General features: G+C 43.2%; 1 protein-coding gene across 13 annotated transcripts in view; it reads left to right on the forward strand.

Moving 5' to 3' along the window:
* Positions 1-15,936, forward strand: part of DGKZ (diacylglycerol kinase zeta) — a 145,437-nt gene that overhangs the window by 65,768 nt on the left and 63,733 nt on the right. For 5 of the 13 annotated variants that reach the window (XR_015949947.1, XR_015949948.1, XR_009557589.2 and 2 more), the window contains exon 1: positions 14,240-14,414. The exons of 6 other annotated variants lie outside the window; for them this stretch is intronic. The gene's annotated coding sequence lies outside the window, so the exon portion shown is untranslated. Of the gene's footprint in view, positions 1-3,141; positions 3,240-14,239; positions 14,415-15,936 lie in introns of those variants that run through there. 2 more of the 13 variants (XM_088669424.1, XM_035115464.3) reach the window with 1 other exon arrangement.

A 15,936-nucleotide genomic window follows, 5' to 3' on the forward strand; every position in this document is an offset into this window, starting at 1 on the left:
CACCACAGGGAATAAGTGGATATTGGGTCTGTGGTTTATGTCTTGATGAATCTGGGTGCTGGTTGATTACATAAAGCCACAAAACCCAACCCCACAGAGTTTTTAAAGGGAAGAGCGCTTGCCCACAGGGAAACCAAGAGCTAAATTTTCAAAGGTCTCATTGTCAGGTGAAAAAGGAGCTCCTCTTTATCATCTTCTAGATCAAAATTACTCAGAGGGGCTGGTGTGTTGAAGGTTCTGCTCCCTCCTCGCCTTCTCCAGAACTGTGCTCTGTGCACCTTTCCTGAGAGTTTTGAATGTCATTTGTTTATGATGGGAAGCAGGCGGAGAATTTAAATGGGACCTCTTTTTAAATCTATTTTCGCTTTCTAAAATAGCTAATTAGCTCCTGTTGCTACACAGAAGGAATTGCCTTGATAATGTATCCATATTAAACAAGTCTGCTTGTTGTCTTACCACCCTTGTCCACATATGGAACTTTGGGTATTTATTAATTAAAATCTCTCTCTCTCTCTCTCTCTCTCTCTCTCTCTCTCTCCTCTCTCCTCTCTCCTCTCTCAAGTCCTGATTAAACAAAGCTTCAGGGTCAGTTTAGTGCAGTGTATGCCTGGAGCCTTTCTGCAATGTATTTAAATTACAAATCAATATCTGTGTCTAGCTGCCAAGGTGAGTCGCTGCCGATGAGCGCCAGGAGACAGGCTGGTGTAGTGATCAGGAGAGGGGAGGGTGATGCAGCTTCCCCTGTTAGATCTGCCACCTGATTCCCCTCACTGAGCTTTGCTCTGAAGTATCTGGGTCACACACACTAGGAGATGTTTGGAAAGTGTTGACAAAGCCACCGGATGATGCCACTTGCCTCTGGCTAGTTAGGGAGGTGACTCCACCTGGTGGCGAGAAGCACGTCTTGCATTTTTTTTGACCAGCTCACCATTGCCATGTGCCAGGATAAATAGTGGCGAAACACCATGGGGCATCCAGTTTGCTCAAGCGCCGTACGTTAAACAGCTCTGTTGATGATAAAAGATTGGGAGCTGTAATCATCGGTTGTAGCAATAACTATGGAAAAAAAACCCTTCTTATTTTGGTATTTGTGTGCACACTTTGTAGCGAGTGCTGTTACAGGAGAGGAATTCCCTTCTGTTTGTGAGAAGGGGCAGTGAACAATGCATCTTTTAAGCTGGTACCTGCCCCCCCCATTGTTTTCACCTTTCTAAAAAGAAAAAAGAAAGGCATCACTATCACTACCTACACCCTAGAACCCCCCTGCTCATTGATAATAGGCAAGAACCTTTGATGTATTGTTTTCGGTGCCTGTTTTGGCAAGCCTACCGAGTCATGAATTCTAACATGTAATTATTATGTCTCTCTATATTTTTAAACTGCTGTGCTTTTACATAAATTTGTCTTTTGAATTTTTTTTAGGTCAACTTGTTTTTAATACATACCTGATTTCATCGGCATTTTAATTTTATGGTGTTTTTTTTAAGGTAAATAGATTACATGTTTTGATGGCTAAATGGTTTTTGATGGTCAAGCAGTACAGTATATAAATCCTGCAAAGTATGGGTAGATATTTAAATAATAATAAAAACCTGCTACCTGATTTTATCAGGGATACCTTTTTAATCAATCAGAAGATCTTAATAAATTTTAAGGCATCTTTGCCCCTAGTGATCCTTCTTGACCATGCAGGTGGGTGGAACTCAAGGAGGGCACAGAGCAGGACCAGTGAAGAGGGTAGCCTGGGTAAGGGTGCGTGGCCTGGGAATGTCCCATGGTCTGGATAGAGAGGCCTAGAGAGACCGCATTTGGCCCACAAACCTAAGGTTCCCTTCCCCTGCGGTTGACCAATTGCAGAAAACTTCCATATAGAACGTGTATATTTATGGCCCTCAAACCTCATTATGCCAATAATTAAGTTAGGCACAAGAATCAATTACTTTTCCAGTCTGGTATGTACTGATTTTTGCTTGGTGGATTTCGATCCCAGCCTTGTTCTGAATTAAGTAACCTATGTTTCGGCAAGCGAGGATCATCATCATTATTTCTTTGTCGGATAGTTTTGGATCATTAATAGTCCATTGCATCTCTACAGAGGTGCTGTGATTTATGCAACTACATAAAGGTAAAGGGGCCCCTAACCATTAGGTCCAGTCGCGGAGGACTCTGGGGTTGTGGTGCTCATCTCGCTTTACTTTCTGGGTCATGTGACCAGCATGACTAAGCTGCTTCTGGCGAACCAGAGCAGCGCACGGAAACACCATTTACCTTCCCGCCGGAGCGGTACCTATTTATCTACTTGCACTTGACGTGCTTTCGAACTGCTAGGTTGGCAGGAGCAGGGACCGAACAATGGGAGCTCACCCCGTCACGGGGATTCGAACGCCAACCTTCTGATTGGCAAGCCCTAGGCTCTGTGGTTTAACCATAGGAAAGCCAAATTCCATGCGTTGCTGAAGACAGAGGAAAGGAAGTCCTCCTTCACATGGCACATAGTTCTTAATGGCATTCAGCGCCATGAAGATGTAGCGATGGCCACAAACTTAGATGGCTTTAAAGGGGGGCAGGGTAGATAAATTCATGGAGGATAAGGCTATCTACGGCTACTGGCCACGATGACTATGTGCACTCCCTTAATAGTAAAAGGTCTCTGAGTATCAGTTGCTGGAGGACAATGGGAGAGGGCTGTTGACCTTGTGGGCTTCCCAGAGGCATCTAGTTGGTTAATGTGCCAAGAGAATACTAGACCAGATGGGCCTTTTGTCTGATCCAACAGAGTTCTTCTTATGCTTTTACATTCACACTTTGAATGTAGAACCCAAAGTGATTTTAGAGGCAGTGTTCTCTGGATAGCTACGTAGTGGTCTCTGGGTCTGCTTAGAAGAAGAGTTCCTTTTGTGACTTCAGAAAGGGAAAAAAGATTGTCTGCCTATATGATGGCATTGCTGTTTGCTCTGAGTGCTGTTCTGTGCTCCATAGACGTGTCATTGGCATTCAACTTTTTATCTGTTCTGGGGAAAGGTGCAATACGTCTGCTGTAGTAAGTACAATAGAAGCAGAACAATGGGTAAGAAAGGACAGCCTTTTCTCTTAGACATGGGCATGGCTGGGTCTTGCTGACCACTGTCTTTGTATCCCCAGACTCCACCTGTCCCATGGTGATGTCCTGCCTTGCCACAGGGCAGCCAACCTGGCTGATGGGGAGTCCACAGGATAAAGCACAGGCCAGCAGTATATAAGTATGTGGTCTTTTTACTAGCTTGCCCAAGCTCTGTGGTGCTGAAAGGCTGCAGCTCTGTCTATGGCTGAGCAAAGGTTGCTTTTCCGCCTACATCTCATCCTGCTAGAGCTAATGGGGGCCTCTGAACCAAAGGCTGCTTACTGGGTCTGCATGAGTCACTAACCTTTGTGCCAAGGAGCAGCGTTCGGTGCTTGAATATGCAAATCTGGAACCTCGTGTCTGCGTGTACAGAGTGAAATTTATCTCTTCGAAATGACCTTACAGAGTGAGGCTTTCCCCTAAATGACTGACACTGGAGGGTGGGCCAGCTGTACCCAGAGAGGTCAGCTTGGAGTTGCCACTTAATTCTCAGCTACTTCGTTTTCCCCTTAGCAATACCAAGCAGTAGTTGCATATTAGAATCATAGAATTGTAGAGTTGGAAGTAACCCTGAGGGTCATCTTCTAGTCCACCCCACTGCAATGCAGGAATCTCAGCTAAAACAGCCATGACAGATGGCCATCCAACCTCTACTTAAAAACCTCCAAGGAGGGAGTGTCCACCACCTTCCAAGCTTCCACGGTTGAACATCTCTTACTCTCAGAAAGTTCTTCCTGATGATTAGTCAGAATCTCCATTCCTGTAACTTAAATCCATTGGTTTGTGTCCTACCCTCTAGAGTAAGAGAAAACAAGTTTGCTCCATCTTCCATGTGACAACCCTTTAGATATTTGAAGGTGGCTATCATATCTCCTCTCAGTCTCCTCTTTTCCAGTCTATACATACCCAGCTCCCTCAACCATTTCTCATAAGGCTTGGTTTCCAGACTCTTTATCATCTTGGTCACCCTCCTCTGCACCTCTGCACATGTTCCAGTTTGTCAATATCTTTCTTAAACTGTGGTGCCCAGAACTGGACACAGTACTCCACGTGGGGTCTGACCAAGGCAGAATAGATGGGGACTAAGACTTCCCTTGATCAGGGCACTACCTTTCTGTTGATGCAGCCTAGAACAGCATTAGTTTGTGTGTGTGTGTGTGTGTGTGTGTGTGTGTGTGTGTGTGTGTGTTTTGTTTGCTGCTGCTGCTCCTGCTGCATCACACTGTTGACTCATGGTAAGCTTGTGGTCTACTAAAGACACATAGATCCTTTCCAACTGTACTACTAGAAATCCAGGTGTTTCCCCATCTTGTATTTGTGCAGCTAATTCTTCGTGCCCGAGTATAGAACCCTCCATTTGAAATTCACTCTGTTAGTTTGGGCCCAGTTCTCCAATCTGCTAAGGTCATCTTGAATCCCAATTCTGTCTTCTGTGGCAGCAGCTACCCATCACAGTCTGGTGTCATCTGCAAATTTGATCAGCATCCCCTCAATTCCTTCATCCAAGTACGTTGAACAATGATGGGTCCACAGGCTGACTAGTCGGTAGTTACCTTGGCTGCCTCCCCCTGCCTTTTTTGAAGATGGGGACAACATATGCCTGCCTCCGGTCTTCAGGGACCTGAACTGATGTTAATTGTGGACATTGTAAAACATGCACACCAAACAACCGTAATATAATGTATTTGTCATTAGTGGCTACAGTTAATATTGTTACATGGACCAAGACCTATTCCCCCACCCAATAACAGTTGTTTTCAAACAATTATGAATCTTGATGGGTTGGGGGGGGGTGTATTTTAAATATTTTGTGGCGTGTGCATTTTATTGACTATTCTGCACCCCACTGAGAAGATTGTTAATCTTATACTTTACTAGACCTTGGAAAAGGAATATTGGAGATCTAACCACCTGCATCTTCTTTGCAACTCCTTTCATAATTTTGTTTACTTCCATTATTCTTGTATCTAGACAATATGAACATTGTAAAATTTCCTGCCAGCAGTGAAGAGCAGTGTGACTGTACTGATGCCCATCCCAAGGGGCCTGATCTGAATTCACAATTTCATAATAGCCTTGCTTTTCTTGGTAGATGTTTAGTGGGTAAGTCATATAAGTTTTCCATCTTCATAGAAGGTTATCAACAGAAATGAGTCTCTGGTTTTTCCCCTTTATCCTCTGCTAGATGTGAAAGGTGGGAGTCTCAAGCTTCCTGTTCACTCTCTAATACTTTATGTCACTCCTTTGGGTGGATGAGGACAGTTGGAGTTGCCATTTTGTGTATGCTCTGAGAGAGACCAGATTTGTGAAAAGTTCACAGCTAACTTATCCCCAGGAATAATTGACATTTGTAAACATTTTTCCAATAAAACATTTATTATATAAAAAAACCTGACGCTGTTTGTCAACCACGTAATCCAAGTAGCAATATTCTCAATGAGCCTAAGGAATCCATGAGTTTTGCCACTCTGCTGGCAGATGAGTGTTTTCCCTGTGCAAAATCCCTTCTCTTACTGTTGGCCAGAATAGGAATTGAAATGATGCCATCAGAAAAGTGGTTTGATGCATGTCAAAATCCTGTGTTCTCTTTCACCAGCAAAAGTTAACCCAATACAAAAGGTGTTGGACTGCAACTCTCCAGCTAGCATGGCCAGTGGCCTGGGGTGATGAGAGTTGTGATCCAACAATATCTGGAGGGCCACCGGTTTCCTATCCCTGCATTATAGAGTTGTCACACAGCCCTAGCTACTTTGATCTCAAGAGCAGCTTGGGAGATGTGGTACTGAACTTTAAACACCAGGGGGAATATGTGATCCTCTTTCTAATGCAGACATATGTTAGAAATGGGCCCCTTTTCAAGCACTAGCTTTTAAAGTGTACCCAGTGATAAGGCTTTTTGCAACATATTCTCCTGAGAAACAGGGACCCAGGGAGCGCTGTGGGTTAAACCACAGAGTCTAGGGCTTGCTGATCAGAAGGTTGGCTGTTCGAATCCCTGCAACGAGGTGAGCTCCCGTTGTTCGGTCCCAGCTCCTGCCCACCTAACAGTTCGAAAGCACATCAAAGTGCAAGTAGATAAATAGGGACCGCTCTGGTGGGAAGGTAAACGGCGTTTCCGTGTGCTGTTCTGGTTCGCCCGAAGCAGCTTTGTCATGCTGGCCACATGACCTGGAAGCTGTCTGCGGACAAACGCCGCCCCCCTCGGCCTATAGAGCGAGATGAGCGCCGCAACCCCAGAGTCGGACACGACTGGACCTGATGGTCAGGGGCCCCTTTACCTTTACCTCCTGAGAAACACTGCCCCAGCCCAACAGTCCTTAATTTCATTAGGAATTGCTTCTCTTTGAATATTTGCAAGCAGGTATCTCTTCCCTGGTCTCCTTCCCCCCCTCCCTTCCTCTCTCTCCCCCCCCCCCCCGCCTAATAGAAACAGAGTATTGTAATAATTGTCCATTTGGGAATGGAGCCCTGTAGAGACTTCCCTGGGAAGAGGGGAGGAGGCTGCTGTTTAGTGCCTTTGTAGAGCACAGAACCCTCCATAGCATTTACTCATTAGCTTCTACCCTGCTTTTTCTGACACTCAGCTTTGCGCTCAGGGGAAGTTCATTTAAAAAGGGAAGCCATTAATGAGAGCTTGCTAGCCTCCCTACTGAGAGCTCTCTCTCTCTCTCTTGCTGCATAGATATTGTTAACCCTGTAGCACCAGGACTTGCAGCAGCTGTTAGGTGTTGCTAACAGACACTTCCAGGAACTGTACAAGGGAAGTCAGCATCTAATATTTCCTATAGCAGTATCCCAGAAGTATGTTGAGGAATTAGCTTAGATCAGAGAAAAAGCCCTCCTGAAAAATATATATTTCCCAATAAGCTTTGATGCTCAAGAAGAAATGGTGTTGAAATTTCCCTAGCTAAATAGTAGAAGTAGATCATAAACTAATAGTAGAGTTTGAAGGAACCCCAAGGGTCATTGAGTCCAACCCCCTGCAATGCAGGAATACAGACATTGGCACGTAATGCCGTGGTGCTGGTGAAGCTCAGCAGGCATAACCCTTTTAGTTGCCTAGATAGGAAACCATCAAGGAACTATGCATGAGAGCTACTGCAACTCCTTGGAGCTCCTTTAGTACTAAAGGAGCTTGCAGATGTAATCTCAGAACCTCTGTCTATAATCTTGGGGAATAGTTAAAATAAAACCACTTTGCTTTCTGTAAATGAAGGGGCTATGTGTGTTTCAAATGATCAAATCAACTTTAATACCAGCAAGATTGCACTCTTCCAAAACTAGGGCTGTTGCTTCATTTTAAAAAGTTGATTAATTGCATGAGTTTAAGATTCATTAATAAAATATGCATATGGGTAAGAACAATAGATCTGAATTCTGAAGCAAGAAGCATACTGCCTTTGTTTTTAGGTGTCTTAGCCTGTGTCTTAGCAGGCATCATCTTAGAAGAAGCATTCTCTCCTAAGGAAGAGAAAATGAGAGGTGTGGCGGTGCCTCTTTTAAGATGGTGCTTGCCATTCAGCATTCCCTAAATACTAGTACAGTTGTACCTTGGAAGTCGAATGGAATCCATTCCGGAAGTCCGTTCAACTTCCAAAACGTTCAAAAATCAAAGCGTGGCTTCTGATTGACTGCAGGAAGCTCCTGCCACCAATCAGAAGCCCGTCGGACATTCGGCTTCCAAAAATACTTCACAAACTGGAACACTCACTTCCGAGTTTGTGACGTTTGGGAGCCAAAACGTTCGGGAACTGAGCTGTTTGACTTCCAAGGTATGACTGTATTCTTGTAAATACTTGTGAAAAAACCTTGCTATCCAGTTAATTTTGGGGGAGCTCTGGGATGAATAAAAGTTTTGAAATTGATCAATCTATTAAATGCTGCAGCGCAATCTAAAACAACATTTAATCTGTACCTAAGTACTTGAAATTCAAGGGGACGTTGCAGTAAGAAAGTGTTCTCACTTTACTAGAGCTCTTCATGCCCATAAATGGACACTTAAACACTTCATCGCCTATGCAAGTTTATTATGAAGCAAGTTATCATTAATTTTAGTAGACTTTACTTCCAAGTACAGTCATACCTTGGGTGTTGAACGCCTTGCGACTCGAACATTTTGGCTCCTGAACTCCACAAACCCAGAAATAAGTGTTCCGGTTTGCGAACTTTTTTTGGAAGTCGAAATTTCCAATACGGTTTCCAAGGCTTCCGATTGAGTGAAAGCTCCTGCAGCCAACCGGAAGCTGCGCCTTAGTTTTTGAACATTTTTGGAAGTCGAACGGACTTCCAGAATGGATTCCGTTCAACAACCCAAGATACGACTGTATACGTGCTTAGGATTTAAGCCTATTTATTCCCCTAAGCATGCTTAGCACCACATTGAGCTCAGTAGGGCTTTCAAGGAAATGTGAAAATAATTGCAACCATCCATTTGGGGGGGGGGTGTGCCTGGAGGAATCACTGGGGGTGGGGATCCTCCTTGGAGTACTGTTTAGTTTAATTTTCATGCTTAGATGTACTGTATCTTCAGAATGCCCAGACTCAGTGGGGCAAGTATGTAGTTTCTCCAGTCTCAGTATGTGAAGCCTGGTAAGAATGAAACTCATTATTACCTATTTGCCTCATAATAGAATCTCATCATATGTTTTTATTCATAGAAAGTAAACTCTTACAAATTTAGGGGAGAGGTATCAAAAGAGGATATACTATTGCTACACAATATATCAATTTGTTTATATCCTGTTTGCTGATAAACAACATAGAAGAAACCTTTCCATCTGCTACATAAGAGTACTAACATAAGCACCTTTCTTTAACAGTCCAAATATATTAAATCTTATATAAACTTTTTTCATACTTGCAGGCTGTCACCTTATGAGTACAAGTTTTCAACTAAATAAATCACTACCTTAGAATCTTATACTTCGGGACCATTTCTCCCATTACACTGAGTGTGCCGTTGCCATTTCCATTTTCCACTTTGACTACAGGAGGTCATAGTGAATACAGGAGGCACTAGCGTGTAGTTACTTCCCATTATATTTTTGTATAGCTGTACGGTGTAGCTTTAACTGTGCTTGTATCGGGTCCCCATAAATGACTCTTGCATTTCTGAGAAGAGGACCTCAGTCCTGCTGTATGGAAGGCCAGTCCGTGATTTGCAATGGATCGCTTGTCAAAACAGTGATGAGGAACCTCAGGCCTGGAGGCCAAATGTGTCTGTCTCTAGTTCTTGGGACTGAAATAAGCCTCTCTCTTTTTTCAGAAACATTTATCATTTCAGATTTAATCTATGAATTTGGCAATTCATACTGATGTTTATCTGTGATAGGGGTTTTTGTATTTTTATCTCCTCATGTGATGCTTATTCTGTGCTCATGTTCTTTATTGAAGCTATTGTTCCTCGCTCTGAGATTTTTGGATTAAGGGTGGGATGTAAATATTTTAATTGATTCTTTTATTTATTTATTTAATTCAGTAAATCTCATATAATTCATCAGGCATGATTTATTTTAATTGAGTAACACCCCCAGTTTTCCTGGAGGACTGGTTTTAAACTTTCTTGCTTAAGTGACTGAACAAAAGATCTGTGAAGATTTTTTAACATGTATTGTACTTTTGCCACAAACTTTGTTCACCGAAAATTGTTACCTACTTACTGTCTTTGGTATTTCTTGCCACGTTGATTCTTTTTCTCAAGCAATAAGTTCCTAAACCTCAGTGGTCCAACTCATGAGTTAATTTTGCAAAGATATGTAAATTCCCTTCTGCGCTTGCGTTTTGGGGGCATACAAATCACATTTGCAAGCTAGTTTATTGCAAGAATGAAACATTAGAACAGGCATAGAACTTGGCCCTCCAGATGTTTTGGGACTACAGCTCCCACCATCCCTGACCACTGGTCCTGTTAGCTCGGGATGATGGGAGTTGTAGTCCCAAAATGTCTGGAGGGCCGAGTTTGCCTGTGCCTGCATTAGAGGCATCTTTTGTGAGTTAAAACTTTTATCCTACCACTTTAGCAGCTGGAATTTTAAGAATTTTATATTTGCCAAATATTGTATTAAAGCCATGAGCTTCATTACCCACGTTGAGTATCCTCTTGAATCATAGAATTGTAGAGTTGGAAGGGATCCCCAAGGATCATCTAGTCTAACCCCCTGAAATACAGGAGTGCAGAAGTGTCTTAATAGCAACACCTCATATTTCTTCCCTGAAGCTCAGGGAGTTGTCCCATTTTTTTCTACTGAGAGGTGGAAGTTTTCTCAAGGCCACTCAATGAGCTTCATGGTTGAATGTGGATGTGAACTGCTCCTTAATTGCACCCAAAAGCCATTCTTGATATAGCTTTGGCCTGGAGCATCTTAAAAATGTGGGGGTTGTAATTTAGCTGCCCAGAGCATCTGCTATGATATTATCTGACTTCGTTTCTCTTCATGCTAGAATTTGAAAGGCAAGTGAGAGAAATTACGCTTTCTCTAGAGTGTTGAGATAGTTACATTTGTCCCCATTTTGCTGAAGAAAACTGAGTAATCACCTTCTTCAAGCCAGTAATTTCTTTGGCCACTGGAGGGATTGTTTTTTTTGCCACATCAGCCTCCTTGTAAGCTAAGATCTTATTCAGATACAGACCCCCTTTAGGTAGCTCCTCCCACCCCCAGCCATTTGAGGTGAAGTGAGTGGCAACAAGGGACAGGGCCTTCTTGGTTGTAGCACCTTGCTTGCGGACCTCTCTCCCAAGGGTGTCTCACTTGGCAAATGTCTGTTAGGTGCCCGGCAAAGGCAGTTTTATTTTCCCAGGCTCTGGTTGATATCAGGCGTATTTTCATTTCTGCTGTGGTTGTTTTTAGAGCTGCCCTTTACTGTTGCCAGCTACTGCATATTGGTTATTTTACTGTGCTTTTTGACCTATTGTCACAGTAAACTGCCCTGTGATCCTCAGAGGAAGGACAACATATAAACTAATAATAATAATAATAATAATAATAATAATAATAATAATGTAAACTGCCCTGGAAATGTTGAAAGGTGGACTCAGCATTTATTTAATATTTAAATAATATTTTGACAAATGCACTTTCCCCTGCTGCTTCTCTTGGGCTGTCACAGAACTCTTGGGCTTCCTTTCCTTTAAGCTGGCATAAGAATGGGCCTGGAGCTGTATCAGCCACGGAGAAAAAGAACCCCTTGGGTGTACAAGGATTGTGCTTGATGCTTTGGAAAAGTCATATGACGTGTCACACTTTCACAGATTAATGCATAAGTATGTAATGATCATGGCTATGGAGACTTGGGTCCCTCTTTTTACTTTGGTTAATGACATCCTGTGTTAGGTTTTCTTGTTATACATCAGCAGAGTAGCGGTAAGGCAACTTCCCCCTCCTGTATCTGATACAGCAGTATGATGAGTAGAGCTAGCAATCGGTCCAGAAAGCGATGGGCTGACATATTACTATATGCTTCTTGCACTAAAACTGCCCCCCCTTAAGATGGTATTGTATAGTCTCTTCTTTTTCTTAAACATCACTGTATTCTAAATTACTAAGTGCTGCCTGTGTGCAAAGCATCTTGGAATGAATGAATGGTTTCACTGTCTGTAGGGCAGTTTCTGGATTTAACACTCCAACTGTCATTATTTCCCAGCTGAGTTATTCTGCATACAATGGGCTGAAATTTCATGAATATATCGTAATTAAAGTATGGGAAGAAACAATTCTCCAAGCCCCAAGTTTTTCCCTGCCAAATGATTCTACATAAGGGCAACTCCATACTTCCTGCAGCAAATGTGCTTCCTGCATTTACAGCAAGAGTACGGTATTTAACATAGCAAATACACAGTGGGTCCACAGCAAACACCTATGTACATGTGCCTGGCGTTGTTTGGCTTCCCAGGCACAAGGGCTTGTTTCATTTCTTTTAAGGTGCATGTAAAAGTGAGTTGGTCATCCAACAGTAGTTCTCCTAATTGTGAACACAGTTGCTGAGTGCTAACGGTGCAGAGTCAGAGCAGGGCCACTGAGAAACAACAGGGGGGAATTGGCGCAACTGGGAAAGCTGCAATGCTAGCTTAGCAGCTGGTGTGTTGCTGCTACTTACTAGGAGGGAGAAGAGATGGGGAGGCCAGTGTCGCGCAGTCACAGTGGCTGGAGTGTCCACACTGTGCCAACCTCCTCACAGCCTCTCTTCCTCCTGGTAAGTGTCAGAAACACAGCTGCCTGGACACTAGCTTTGCTGCTCTTCTTCCCCACCAGGCTATCCACTTCTGTAGCCAGCAGAGCCTCACAGTTTGCATAGGCTCTTTCTTACCCCACAAATATCTCAGTGGGGATGGAGCGTGTTCAATAGCCACATAATGTTCAGTGTCACTTGGAAAAGAAAAATAGGAATTGGGGGAGAGGGGTTGGGGTTGGGGGTGGGTTTCCTGCTTTGAGGAATGCCTTTCTGGAACCCTGAACAGGATTACTCATGTTAGGTGGGACTCTATTTTTGCGGAACTAGGGAGGGGTACAATTTACCTTCCTCAGTATACTGCAACATTTTGTAGCAGTTGACATTTTTATTTTGTTTTTGTTACGGGAAATGCTGGTATAAAGTAGCATAGCCAGCACACTTCCAGCATGAGCTAAAGAGCTCCACCCCCCACCCCCAGTTACTCTCTCTTACAAGGGCTGAAAATAGCAGTCAGTTAAGTATCTTAATATTTGCATGTTCCAGTATGAATGATTTTAAAAATTAGAGTGCTCAGCATTGTGGTTAACCATATTTGGTTAGTCTGCCATTTTAGGCTGCTTTCCAAATTACATATTATTCCTCTGTTACACAGTGGAGAAGAAAGCATTATCTTCATTAAATATTAAAATGTATTCCTGTATGATGATCCTGTAATATGTATTTTATTTAGTTAAGAGGAAGATTGTAGTGAACTTTGATGGATCTCCTTTTTGTTGGGAGGGGGGGCAAAAGGAAAACTAAACCTTGTTGAAAGCTGCTTTCATCTACATGTTTTACAAATGTGTCCAGCTTATTAACAAATTAATTGTAGCAAAAATAAACTATCTTATTGATTTAATGCCCGCATGTGTGTTTCACATCTTTCACTTTCACAAAGTAAAGGTGTGACTCGTAAGATTCTTCTTGGCTCCTTTCCCATAATTCCATTGTCCACGTTTAAGAGGCAGTATAGCACAAACATTGTGCAAAATGAGACCTGGAAAATGTGCATATTTGTGCTGAGGAAGCAGAAATGCAAATCTACCTCTGTAAAATTTATCAGCTTCCCTTCCATCTGCGGTTCCATCTGTATGTACATTGCATGTGAGAAGATATCAAGGGCTCAACTTAAAGGAGTTGTATCAAGTGCAATAGCTGTTCGCAGCTTGCACGGGAAGTCACTCGGGGAAATATTTTTTGTTGTCATCATGGAGTAGGATATCATTCAATGGCACTTTGCTTTGACTACCGTGGGTGGGGCTGCTTGTCACTCTTCACTCAGGTAATTGAAGCAGTAGCAGTTGCACAGTACCCCCATTAGAACCAAGTAATAAAACTAAGGTGTTTTCCTAATGGGCCAATATGGTTGTCTGCACTATTTGATATGTCACTGATAAGCAAAGCTTATGACTGAGTGCAAGGTCTCTTTAAGCAGAGAAACGACTGGATGGGAAGGAAATGAAGCAATGAAGAAAATGACCTTTTGCAGTTGCAAAAGTGGGTCAATGCAATTGTACTGAAGCAGAAGTGGGTCAATGCAGGTGTCTTCCCAAGAGATCAGGATTCTCTTGAGTCCCCTTTAAGGGATGTGTATGCAATGCTTTTAAAAAGTTTGGCCAATAAAATACTTCTGAATCAAAAGTGTGTGTGTGAAGTTAGAATTGTTTGCATGCTCTCTTGCCATCCACCACTGACATGTTGTGTTTTAAGATAGAATTAATAAAATAAAAAGTTGCTAGTTGGCCCCTGAGTAATATAGCTCTGTTGTGTGTTTCATATTCTGCAAGGACTGTCTGAACGCTGAACTTAGCTTGGGTCAGTAAGTGTGTTTGTGTTTGTGTCTCACTCACTCACTCACTCACTCATTTCATCCCCGCCCCCTTAGAGGTAGCCGCCCCCATAGCTGCCGTAGGAGGAAGTGCCTGTTGGTTATTTTAAAAAGGGCTGTCATGATTTGCAGCATGGGGAGGAGGCAGTGGGATAAACAGAGACCTCTCTCTCCAAACTAGGACTGAATCTCTTCAGGGCTGGCAGCCTCTCTTCCTCCTGCAGCTGCTGCCCAGGCTCCTCTTCACCTGCAAGAATTCTCCCTTCAGCTTCGGATCAGGTCACAAAGGCTCTGCCCGTCCCCTCCTCTTCCTCCCCCACCCCGTGTTTAACCGTTCTCTGCTTAGGGTTTGCCATTCAGGGTGAGGAAGTGAGGCGGTTTTGAGAGCGGGAAGGGAAATGCTGGATCTCTGTGTGAAATAGCCTCACCCTTTGACTCTGGAGACATTGCAAGAGAATTTAGCCATGGCAGGAGAACAGGATGAGATCCTTTGCCGGGTGGGTTAAACATTGTTGGAAGCTGCTCAACAGTAGCTTCAGAAGCTTCCGGAGGGAGTGTTAATGTAGGTCAGTTCTTTTGTCGTTTGTAACCATAGGTTTGAGGGGATTTGCAGTTAGGGCCCCCTTTGTTTCCAGCTTGGGGGGAGAGTTTTCCGTCTTCTCTCTGCTTTGTTATGAACCTGGCCTTGAAAGAGAGAGAGTTTCCTGAGGCTGGAGGTGTAAAGTGACTTCATTTTTATTTTATTGCAACAAACTTGAGGCCAATTTACTAGTTGTGTTTGGATGTCGTGTAGCCTTCAAAGGTTGTCTTTAATATGTTGGGATGTGCTGAGCTTGGTTTCACAAGGTGGGGAAACAGAAGTTAGCACAGGGCAGTGTGCTTTTGCGTTTACCCCTTGGGTTTTTATTTTCACACATGAGGTGTTTGTATGCACCTGCATCCATGTTGGAGAACCTGAGTTATCTGGTTAGGAGAAAACCATTAAACTGGCATTGTGCTGTACCTTAGCAATTTTTTAGTGCTCCCGGTTCAAAGAAATGAGGACCGAATGTTAAGTCACCCATAAGAACTTCACCATCTTAAAAAAAAAGTCTTGTGAACCAGATCGTAGTGTGACTGGCAAGTGGATGAGATGGTGAGGACAGCTGCAGCAGTAATAGAACAGGCTTGTCTGGTTAATGCAGCCTTACTGGGTATTAGTCTGCTGAATGATGCAGGTTGGCAAGAGGGTATCAGAGGTCCTGTGTGGTTTATTGAGCAGGGTCCTCAGCAGTTTTTTCAGAGTTTGCATCTGAGTCTCTGTCCCCAATCACAGGATACACAGTGGTGGCTTTTTCTTTTTATCAGTAGATCACAGGCCTGGGACTGCAGCAGGGCCTTGTTTTCCCCCTGTTCAGATTCTATGCTGGAAAAAATATATGAAAGAAACTCCTTAAAAAATTCCTCCCCATCTTCTGTTCTGTCAAGGGATTTGTGAACCAACAGCTGCTTTCCTTACACAGACCAGTTGTAAAGAGCAAGTCCCTCTGGCAAAGCTCGTCTAAATTTACTTGTGTGAGACAAGGGTTCTGTATTCCCAAAGCGGAGCTCCCATAGGTTAACTTCCTTGTAGCCAAACTATTTAGCACTGTACCCATAGTTTTCAAGGCTGCCTTCTGCCTTTTAACATTACGCCTGAAATTTTCCAGACTGGGCTTTAGGTATCTTAAGAATGCTTTCATCTTCTCAAGGTACCGTGTGCTATGGTGAAATGTGAAGATGTTATACAAGAAGTAGTTCCAAACTATACCCTTTTTAAAGT

This window comes from Zootoca vivipara, chromosome 1, assembly GCF_965207765.1.
Source record: "Zootoca vivipara chromosome 1, rZooViv2.hap1.1, whole genome shotgun sequence".
NCBI classification, from domain to species: Eukaryota; Metazoa; Chordata; class Lepidosauria; order Squamata; family Lacertidae; genus Zootoca; species Zootoca vivipara.